Source organism: Talpa occidentalis, unplaced genomic scaffold (genome assembly GCF_014898055.3).
Source record: "Talpa occidentalis isolate TD23 unplaced genomic scaffold, MPIMG_talOcc4v2.1 talOcc4.9, whole genome shotgun sequence".
In the NCBI taxonomy this organism is placed as follows: Eukaryota; Metazoa; Chordata; class Mammalia; order Eulipotyphla; family Talpidae; genus Talpa; species Talpa occidentalis.
Window position 1 is genome coordinate 72,781,469 of NW_023605305.1, and position 11,986 is coordinate 72,793,454.

At 42.3% G+C, this 11,986-nt stretch overlaps 1 pseudogene; it reads right to left on the reverse strand.

The window, feature by feature from the left end:
* Positions 1 to 8,786: 8,786 nt before the first annotated feature.
* LOC119236815 (60S ribosomal protein L26-like 1) lies at positions 8,787 to 9,219 on the reverse strand (annotated as a pseudogene).
* Between the last annotated feature and the right edge of the window lie 2,767 nt (positions 9,220 to 11,986).

The following is an 11,986-nucleotide window of genomic DNA, read 5'->3' on the forward strand; positions in this document are numbered from 1 at the left end:
GGTGGTCTAACCATGGTGGAAGTTGAGGACTGTGCAGCCTGACTGCTCCAACTGGAATCTCCATTGCTACCCTGTGACTCTGGTAGCAGGTGGCCTCACTGCTTTCTTTTTTGCTCTGGGACTGGCTTTTACCACCTGCCAACATTGGACCCTGGGGGAGAGACTGCTCTCAGCTGTGCTCTACTTTCTTGTGGTAGGACTTCTGTTTTTTGTTTTTGTTTTCCAAATATGCCCTCTGATAATGTTCCCAGTACTCTCCCTTTTGGCTCTCTTTGAAGCTGTGGTTTCCCCAGTTCCCAAATGGGAATTTCGTGTATCACAGACTGGAACCTATGGGGCAACAGGGAGACAGCTCACCTTGGCCACATACATTCCCCCAAACCGGCCATTAGCCTGACATTTGATGCCTGTGATGCTTTCAGTAACCACGCGGCAGGTTTTAGAGAATGGGAGTGTACCTCCCCTCTGGGCTGGCAGCAATACTGTACCCCTCCTCACAAATACTTGTGCCTCTTGAGGGAGCTCCTCAGAGCCTCTGCAGGAGGCCTCACTTCCTGGGATTATGGAGCATGTAGGTGGTCATGTGGGCCAGAAAAAAATTCCTCGGCCTCCCCCTTACTGGATAGGATGCTGACACCATTGAGCTCAGCCTCCAGAAGTCTGGGCCTGCAATGATTGCCTTCTTAACCACAGCAACCCAGTAAACATCACCATCCTAAACCCACAACATCAGGGCTGAGAGAAGGGGTAGACTTTCAGGTTAGGATTAAAAGGCACAGGCCTGGGTGCTCAGGCAGAAATAACTATCCAGAAAGTCCATACCAGGCCGCAATCACATCCAACAATGTGCCCCCTCATCTCTGTCCCACAGCAGCTTGTGATCAGGCTAGACAGTGGAAGTCCCTCACGAACCAGCCTGCCGTAACTGTTTTTTCACCGCTACAGGCTGCACATCATACACTAAATATCTCTGATCCCAATCTAGGTAAAGACTGCTGGCTTTGTGTAAGACTGGGGGCTCCCCTCTATTTAGGCATTGTAAATACTAATGCTACCTGCCAGCCTGGCATGTGTCAGGACCCTTTGCCCTCACCCTTCCCTGAAATATAGGGAAACTCCTCCTGTGTGGCTGGACTGTCAGAGTTCTCCAACATTACCTCCCCATGCTCCCAAGTTCTACCACTTCCTAGTGGGACTTGATGCCCTCCAAACTCATACATAGCCTGCAGTTCTGGTACTTAGTCCTGTGTCGGGCAGGCAAGCATAAGCCAGTGTGCTATAGTCACTCTCCTGCCTGACTTTACCCTCATAACTGGTCATCTGGCCCCCTGCCTTTTCTGGCCCAAGTGAATGAAAACCACAGGTCCATAGGGTCCTGGTGGCCTTTCCCTTGGTGGAGGCCATAGGCTAAGCTCCTGGAATAGGACTGGGGGCTGCCAGCATCAGCATCTTTTCAGCAACAGTATACGGCCCTCTCCCAGAAAGTAGACCATGAACTCACTGATGTGTCCCAGTCCAAGAGGGACCTTCAGGCCCAGATAGACACCCTGGCATCAGTGGTCCTCCAGAATTGCAGGGGTCTGAACCTTCTCACAGTGGCCCATGGTGGCCTCTGTCTCTGCCTAAGAGAGCATGGCTGTTTTTACACCAACAAGTCAGGAGTGGTGCAAGACACTATGGATGCAGCAGTCCTTCTGCCCGCCTGTGACTATGCAGGTACTTCTCTTCACCAACCTTCTCCCTTTCTTGGCAAAGCAGCACAGGGAGCCCTCCTCTCAAGACTTCCCACCTATGACTAGGCAGTCCTCTCTTTTAACATACCCCTTTCAGGGGCAGCTCTCTCTGCCCTCTTGTGTCTGTGCAAGCATCCTTCCCTTTTGAATATAGCTAAACTGTTACAGGGCAACCCCAGTGTGAAATGGGTTGGCCTGATTGTGGGTCCTCACCCACGTACTTATAAGGGACTTATAATGAGACTCAACTGCAGGCACACACAAAAAGGTTAATAAAGGGTTTATTTACTAAAAGGGGGAAATGAAGAAAGGTATAACTCAGGGAGAAAGAGAGATAAATTTATGAATGAGTCTTACCAGTTCTGCTGAGCTGGAACCCCAATAGCACGTTGTGAGCTGGCAAAAAACGAAGGTCCCCCAAGGCCCACATGTCTGGTTCTACACCAAACCTGACTGCTTACCTAAACCCTCAGTTCCCAGCAACCCTCCCTTCGGTGGTGATGACATTATGGGATTTGTAGTCCTTGGTGTCTTGAATCTCTTTGGTCTGGGGTGGAGGTGGCATCCATAAAACCTGTTTTTGTGGAGTTTGTTCAGGATATCCTTTCCCCCCAAAAAAATCTCTGCCTCATGGGGACACTTGCCGCATGCCACTGAAAGAGGAACTCTGGGCCTCCCTGGTGGTGCAAGAGGTTGAGTTGCAGCACTATGAAGCCACCCGCAGCCACTGCAACATGAATTTGATCCTGGCCAGGGAGCTGATCCACATGGCTCAGCAGATCTCTCCTCCCCTCAGCAGTGTATTTCAGTCAGTCTGACTGTTCTGTTCCCCACTCTGTCTCTGGTGAATCCTCTCACTCCCTCCCAACTCCCACACCTCTGGCCTGCACCCTGACTCTTATAGGCATAAATAAATAAATCTCTAAAAAAAAGGGAGCTCTGATAAAACTTTTCTCAGAGGTAACCCAAAGACCCCACTCTCTCAACCCAACACCTCTCCAAACTGACATCACTTACCTCCTCTGGTTAAATGAAAGTGTTAGAAATTAGCTAGTTATCTTTTTTGTTCAAAAATTATGTTTTATTTTTGTGCATGTAACTAACCTATGTAAACCTGTTAGTGCTTGACTAAGGGATACCCAGTGACCCTCAAGCTTGCACGCTTTAAAATGGTGTCCTCCCCACTTTCCAGAATGTATGGGATGCAGCAAAAGCAGTAATAAGAGGAAAATACATAGCAATACAGTCTCACATCAGCAAGCAAGAAAGAACATCTCAAAGAACTAGAAAAAGAACAACCAAAAAAACCCTAACACCAGTAGAAAAAATGAAATAATAAAAATCAAAGCAGAAATAAATGAATTAGAAATTAAAAAAAAAACAATCCAAAAGATCAATGAAACAAAAAGTTGATTCTTTAAAAAAATAAACAAAATAGACAAACCTCTAGCAAGGCTCACAAAGAAAAAATGGGAGAAAACACATATAAATAGGATTATAAATGAAAGAGGAGAAATCACAACAGATTCAGTAGAAATCAAAAGAATAATCAGAGATTACTATGAGCACTTATATGCAAACAAATTCAGCAACCTAGAAGAGATGGACAGATTCCTAGAATGATATAATCATCCAAAGCTGGACAAAGAAGAAATAGAACAACTAAACAGACCAATTACAAGCAGCAAAATTGAAGCAGTAATCAAAGCACTCCCCAAAAACAAAAAAAAAAACCAAAAGCCCAGGCCCAGACGGCTTCACAAGTGAATTTTACCAAACGTTCAGCAGTGAATTAGTGCCTATCCTACACAAACTCTTTCAAAAAATTGAAAAAGAAGGAATACTATCAAATATGTTCTATGAAGCCAACATTACACTAATACCAAAACCCAACAAAGACAGCACAAAAAAAGAAAATTACAGGCCAATCTCCCTAATGAACACTGATGCAAAAATCCTTAACAAAATCCTTGTCAACAGAATCCAACAATGCATCCATAAGATAATTCACCACGACCAAGTAGGATTTACTCCAGGGACACAAGGGTGGTTCAACATCTGAAAATAAATCAATGTAATTCAACACATTAACAAAAAGAAATAGAAAAACCATATGATACTATCCATAGATACTGAGAAAGCATTTGACAAAGTACAACACCCATTTATGATAAAGGCCCTTGAAATTTTCAGGATACAAGGAACATACCTTAACATCATAAAGGCCATCTATGACAAGCTCATAGCCAATATCATTCTCAATGGTGAAAAGCTGAAAGCATTCCCATTAAGATCTGGAGCAAGACAAGGATGTCCACTCTCACCACTGCTTTTCAACATAACACTGGAAGTCCTAGCCAGAGCATTAAGACAAGAGAAAGACATACAAGGAGTCCAAATAGGCAAGGAAGAAGTCAAACTATCACTATTTGTGGACTATATGATAATATACATAGAGAACCCCAAAAACTCCACAGAAAAACTAATTCAACTCATCAATCAGTTCAGTAAAGTGGCAGGATACAAAATCAATGCATATAAATCAGTAGCCTTCCTATACACAAACAATAAATCTGAAGAAGAAATCAAGAAAACCATTAATTTTATTATTGAAACAAAAAAATCAAATAAATGTGAATAAACCTAACAAAAGAAGTAAAGGACCTATATAAAGAAAACTATAAAACACTGTTAAAAGAAATGGAAGTAGACACAAAGAAATGGAAAGACATCCCTTGCTCATGGATCAGAAGAATTAACATTAACAAAATGGCCATCCTACCAAAAGCAATCTACAGATTCAATGCTATTCCAATTAAAATTCCAATGTCATTTTTCAAAGAAATAGAAAAAATATTGATGAAATTCATATGGATCCACCAAAAACCCCGAATAGCCAAACCCTCCTGAAAAAAAGAGAAGGGAATGGAGGCATCACGCTTCCAGGTTTCTAACTATACTACAAAGCCATAATAATAAAAACTACATGGTACTGGAACCAGAACAGATACACGGACCAATGGAACCAAATAGAAAACCCAGAAATAAACCCACAGATTTATGGTCAACTAATCTTTGACAAAGGAGCAAAGAATATGCACTGGAGCAAAGAAAGTTTGTTCAATAAATGGTGCTGGGAAAACTGGGTCACTACATGCAAAAGAATGAAGCTTGACTACTACCTCACACCATGCACAAAAAACAACTCAAAATGGATTAAAGAACTAGACATAAGACCTGAAACCATAAAATATATAGAAGGAAATACAGGCGAAACACTAAATGACGTACACCTCAAAGATATCTTTATAGACACATCATCCAAAGCAGTGATAGTGAAGGCAAAGATCAACAGCTGAGACTACATCAAATTAAAGAGCTTCTGCACAGAAAAAGAGACAATAACCAAAACAAAGAGAAACCCCACTGACTGGGAGAAAATTTTTGCACACAACACTAATGATAAAGGACTGATCACCAAAATCTACAAAGAGCTCATGAGACTCAACAAAAATGAAAATAATCCAGTCAAAAAATGGGCAGAAGAGCTAACAAGAAACTTCTCCAAAGAGGAAATACAAATGGCCAACAGGGATATGAAAAAATGTTCAACATCACTTGCAGTCAGGGAAATGCACATCAAAACTACAATGAGATCCCATCTCACACCAGTAAGAATGACACATATTAAAAAAAAAACTAGCAACAACAAATGTTGGTGAGGATGTGGAGAAAAAGGAACTCTCCTGCACTGCTGGTGGGAGTGCAAACTGGTCCAACCACTATGGAAAGCTGTGTGGAGATTCCTCAACCTACTAAAGATAGAGCTTCCATAGGATCCAGCAATTCCACTCCTAGGCTCTTTCTTCCAAAGAGCACCTGCACCCCTATGTTTATAGCAGCACTGTTTACAATAGCTAAGCTTTGAAAACAACCCAAATGTCCAAAAATAGATGACTGGATCAAGAAGATGTGGTACATATACACAATGGAATAAAAAAAGATAAACTCATGCAATTTGCAGCAACATGGATGGAGCTGGAAGGGATCATGCTCAGCGAAATAAGCCAGAAAGAAAAAGAAAAATACTGGATGGTCTCACTCATAGCAGGAATCAAGGGACCGGGAAAAAGAATAACTAAAGAAAGAAAAAATCAAAATCAACAAACAACTATGAACCAGAGACACACTGTGGGGGAGGGGTGGGGATAGGGGGGATTGGGGTCAAAATAAGGGGGTTGCAATTGTATGGGGAATAGAAAAATAACATTTAAAAATAAATAAATTAAATAAAATGGTGTCCTCCATCTGCCACATAAAGACAAGAAAGTATACCCTTAGTGTGAATGAACTTTCATGGAATTGTTACAGGGCCCTGCAGCATGAACTGCAGGGCAAAACTGGTGTTTTTCTCATTACCACTTAAACAGTGGAACCATGAGAAAAATGTGGTGGGTTTATCCGCACATGCCAAAAGTTGCTGCCTGTGGGCAGTTTCCTTCCTTGGGCACCAGCCAGGATGAATGGTCCAATTGTAAGAAGGTGGTCCCCAGGAAAAGGGAGGTTCCAGATTCCCTTCTCCACCCAAGGAAAGGTAGAGCTGAGAAGGGAAGGAAAAGAAGATGGAGAGGAGACTGAAGAAAGAAGGAAGCAGGATGGAAAGTAAGAAGGACACCTGGAGGAGGCACATGGAGCAAAGAGACATGATGAAACTGCACTTACTTCTTGGTCCTGGACTGATTGAAACAGATGTGGGTGAGAGACCTGTGTGGGGTTAACAATGGCAGCTTTTATCTTGGTTTTGATTTTATTCTTTTCCTCCCAGACTTGTCTGGCTGTTTCTGACCCTTTTTCTATAGGTCCCCTCCAGGCTCTCAGGTCTCAGTGGCTCTGCTTTTAACCAACCCTACTTGGCTGGACATTTACCCATGGAGGGATGGGTAACTTTGGGTGCTTGATGTGGAAACTATATTCTTCCCCTTTTCTATTTGCACACTAGTTGTATTCAAGTTCCTTTCCATTGAAGGTCTTATACACTAGAGTATGCTTTGTCTTGATATGGATGGCAGAACCTATTTAGAATGGGCAGGTTTGGGGGGGTTCTGAGGTACCCCTCTCCCTACCCCTGTAACACAATCAGGAGGTATCTAGGGCGGGAGCCCCTAGAAGTGGACGTAAGGAAGTGCAGGAATGATCCTCTGAGAGATCCCAGGATGCCGATCCCCAACCTCAATTCTATATCTGCCAAAAAAATAAGAAAGAAGCATCTAACAACTGACCTCCAAAGACAGAGAAGCCTAGGAGTTTTGCAGGACTAGGAGTCTGGGCCTGCCCAGGTGTTGACTCTGAAGAAAAAAGGGACACTTGCTCCTTCCCACTAGAAAGTGTCTTGGATCAAGTCCTAAAATGTGCAGTGATTCCCACCAGGTCTTCCAACCACAGCTATAACTAAATTTTATCCAGCAGGTACATAGAAGATGATCACCCACACTCTGATCATTCACACTCTGAACAGCTATGGGAGAATCTGAGCTATATATGAGCCATAGCTATTAGCAACTTAAATCAGTACACCTTGATCCATGACACATCAATCCTAGTTTTGTCTCAATGAAAAAAAGTGTTTAAAATGGGGAATAAGGCATCGAAGAAGACACCAGATACTAAATCCCCCTCCTACCCCTGCCAGCACTCAATGGGTTTCATGAATAACATATGAAGCTCATACTTGCAAGTACCTCTCTAGAGAGGAGATTTTTACAAAAAGAGATCTCATATTAAAATGGCCAGAATAGCTTAGCAAACCTGATATTTTTGTTTTTGCTAACATAGTTACAAAGAGCTGTCTAAAGATCAGGCAGTCAAAATGGAATGCATTTTTTGATCAACACCTTGAAGGTAAAAAAAGAAGGGATGATCTGACCTTAAGCTAACAGTTTCCAGAGGGGGCCCTGGAAATTCACAGAATTTTACTCATTCCATGTTGAAGGAAGATATTACAGCAAATTTGACTTGACTGATATGTTAAATATAATGCATGGTCAAAAAAGAAATAACTTTAAACCTTCTTGTCATTACATTTGTATAGATATTAATATATATGTTCTAGAAATTTTATAGTTTCCAAAATTTAGATTTGTCTGGTGCCAGGATGCACAGGGCAGGTTCGCTATATGGATTTGGGCAGATGGATAAAGGAGAGTCCCAGAGCCCTCAGTGGATGTTTCAGGCTTTAATGCTCTTTCAGGGAACTAGGCACACAAGCACACCAGGCAGGGAGCCTGGAAACAGGCAGGCAACTGAACCTCCCAGCCCCCCACGAATCTTTATGTTCTTTCTCTGGGCTGTCTCTGGAGTTTTCTCTTGCGTGTTGTCTCATATCTTCTGTAGCCATACCTCTCGTCCTCCTTGTAACCATAGTCTGTCTGAGTGATGCTGCCCTTAAATCCCTGGCCTCTAGGTTCAGGTGTGCACACTGATGCTTGCTCATACCCATACCCTACGTGTCCACAATCAGGCATGTGTGCCCTGAGCCCATGTGCCGAAAGGCCTCCAAATCATTACAATCAAGGCTACAAGTGATAGCCACAGAGGCTAATGGCATAAAAAGCCTGATTAATTCACTTGCCCCAGAATGTAGTATAATGTTTGTATATCTTTTTATCGAAACATTGTTGAAACTGAAATGATTTAATTTGCTTTTGAGTGAGAAACCATCAAAAATAACAAAAGAATAGTGACAATAACGCATAATAATGTTGCGTATAACCTTGAAGTAGGAAATGACCCTAACAAAGAACAAAAAGAAACACACACAAAACCCAAGAAGGTAGTGACCTTAACTCTAAGAAGACATTTAAATCCCTCCAGGAATTTGGATATGTATGCATATAAAAAATATGTATACATATACATATAAAAAGACACTTAATATTTTACATGCATATGCACATCTAATTTGTTAACAAAAAGATTAATCAATTATAATTTGGAAAAGTGAGATTCTTATTAAAACAATAATAATGTGTTTTTTCCCCCTCATTGTAGCAGCTTTTAAGGACAGGGTGTTTGAGAGGTCACTTTATTCCTGCATCTTCGCAATTGCTTCTTGTATTTGCTCTTTTCCTTTCCTACTTGGGGAGATTTGGCTTTGCATTCTAGGATCTTTCTGCTGTCCTTGTCCAGTTTTAGCTATGATACCCACCTGCTGGGATGAGCACCCCTGGGATGGCTGTGCCTCCTCCGCTGTGCCCCTTCACCTCCCAACTGTTCCCTCCTGTAAACTCGGACACTTCGCTCTTTGCAGTGCCCTTGGACATCTGGGACTTCATTATCCTTCCAGATGAGCACAGATGGGACATGGTACTCCTGTCTCAGCTCCTTGGGAAGAGGGGAAGACATGACCTCCTTACAAATGCAGAAGGTGCATCGAAATGCCTTTTACGGTTCTTGCCCGGTCAGAAGTCACAAAGGGAGAGAACTTCATTTTGGCCCTTGGTGCTTCAGTGATGCTGCAAAAGGAAGTGAAATAATAATGTGTTAAAAAAATAATGGGTTTTAAATCAGTTATTTAACTCTAAAATTCCCTTGATTCCTAGAAACAACTTACACTAAGATGCCTCTAATACTGATCTAATTTTATTTGTAGGCGAATCCTACCTCATAGGGCCACAAGGCCTAAGAAGTGGCCCTATGGCATCCGGCACCCCAAATAGCAACTTACACCTCTGCTCCTCTGATAAATTATTAAAATTTCTGTTTAAATTTCAGAAATCTACCTGTGAGGACAAAAAAATGATCATGGACAAAAAAGAGAGAAGTTTGACTGAGGCAGAAGTTTGTGGTTGGGACCTGATAACCTCTCTTCAAGATACTTCTCTTCAAGATACCATTGTCTTTCTTATAATATACCCATGATTTGCCCCATTGCACCAGCTCTGGCCAATGGAATACAAGCAGAAGTAACGAATGTTTCTTTCATTCTGCACCTTAATACATTTCCTACATAAATATTCTCTTTTCCCTGTCTATGATAACCTTAAAGACCTGCATGAAAATGGTCACAAACTGGGAGGGCCTGGATATCCTGGTGAATACTTGAAGCAAAGTCTCCCTCTCCTAAACACATTGAACTGTGATGTGAGTCAGCAGTAAGAGGTCTCAGGATTGATGTGTTACCATGACAGTCTAGTCTACTCTGACAAATATATGACCCAAACCCAGGCAAGAGTTACTTTCTTTTTCCTGGAATTGCTAAGATGATAACCTATATAAACTTAAGAGTGCTAACCCATCTTTAATTCATTCCTCAAGCATTTATCAAATCTCTTCTGTAGGTGCTGTCTAGGCCCATTTGTCAGGGCTGCACGTGCAGGGATAACAAGTCTGAGAATGAGGCTAAAATAGAGGAGAACCTGAGAAGCAGAACATGGGTTTAGACTTCTGGAACCAACTGTACCTGAAATCACTTGCACTCTTTTTTGTAAAACATTTTGAGTGGATTTCTAAAACTAGCATGAAATAAGTCATAGCTAATTCTAAGGTAAGACTGAAACAAAAGCAAGGCCACAGTCTGTGTTCTATTCAGATGGGCTGATTAGAGGCAGGGTGCATCTATCAGTCCTGAAAGAGCTAGCCAGACCAGAACAAGTGGCATCACTGATTCAGCACACAGGGCTGGGTATGTCTGGGGCACTGGGGCACAGCCTCAAGAGTGGGAGAGGGAAGAGCAGCCCTGGCACAGAACCTTGCACTGAGGCTTGATCTGGCACTCAACCTCTGTTCTGGCTGCTCAGGTGTCTCCACCATCACCAACCTCACTGCTGACCTCAAGCTTGGAGGCTGTCTTGTCCTGGGCTATGCCTGACTGAGGGCTTGGATTTGACAAAAGATTACAAGTCAAAGTTAGATGGGACAAAAATGAACATCAATTCAATTGCATCCAGCATGTGTTTATAGTGCTCCTTATGTGGCCCATAAGTAGCACTGGTTTGGAAAAGCACTTTAAACATGCCAGGAACTTTCTCCTTCCTTCCTCTTTCTCCCCCTCCTTCCCTCCCTTCTTTCCTTTTATTTAGCAGTAATGAAATGCATTCTCAGACAGGACCTGCCCTGGGAATGATCACTGAAAAGTCATCAGTAGATAGGGGACTTCTGGTTCACATTTGTGCTGTTTGCTGACTATGATTTTGCTCTCTACTTCCCGGGAATATGATAGGCTCACACTTCCTGGCATCCTTGTTTGGGTGGGTTTGGTAGACTGAGTCAGGCAAATTGGTTGAGGCATGTGATTGTTTAGGTGGGACCTGTGAAAGCTCTCTCCTGTCTGCTGTGGTGACTATTAGTGTTTCAAATGGTGACTGCTTCTTCAGACTGAGTCATGAAGATAGAAAATATGGAGCAAGACTCATACAAAATCCATTACCAATGTGTCACATGAAATAAATCTTTGTTGTTTTAATTTGCTAATAGTTTAGGATTCTTTGCAGCATGACGTCCCCTATGTGGACTGACGCACAAATTCGCCAAAAGATGTAACATTAAATTGAGTAATATTCACAGCAGAGATACTTCCATAGAGTAGCTCCATAGATCTCCAAAGAATCCCTCCCCAGAGGACACTGGTTTCCTATCCAGTTATAGGTCTTATATGGTGCTACTGCTCCCACCAATACTACTGCTCTTTCCACACCCGATTGGAACTGACCTTTCATCAGTCTGCCTTGAGTCTGACTTGGCCGGATGACCTGCCCACAATATGGGTTGCCTGAAGCTGTATTAGTTTCCAAAGGTTGCTGTAACAAATTACCAAAAAGCAATAGGAATTTATTTTCTCACAGTTCTAGAGGTCAAATGTGCAAACTCCTTTCAGTCAAACAAACTCCACTTTTCTCCAATTGTCCTGATACTTCTGGGTAATTGCTGAGGCGCAAACTGACACTCAACTAGGAAGCAACTAGGAGACCATCTGCTAATTATCCCAACAGACATCCACAGTATAGCCTTTTGTCTGAAGCAACCAATCATGGACAAATGGACTTAAAAAACAATCCAAAAGTTTCACCATAAGGGACCTAAACTCAGACCACTTCCTTATTTAGTCCTTTAAAAATTCCACTACAAACTGACCATAGAGGAACACACCTTGGGGTTGCCTTCTTGGTGTTGGACCCAGATCATGATTCCTATTCTCTAATAACTATTTCTAGCACATTACAGCCTATTTTATTTCTTGGGTTAACAAAGCTATCAGC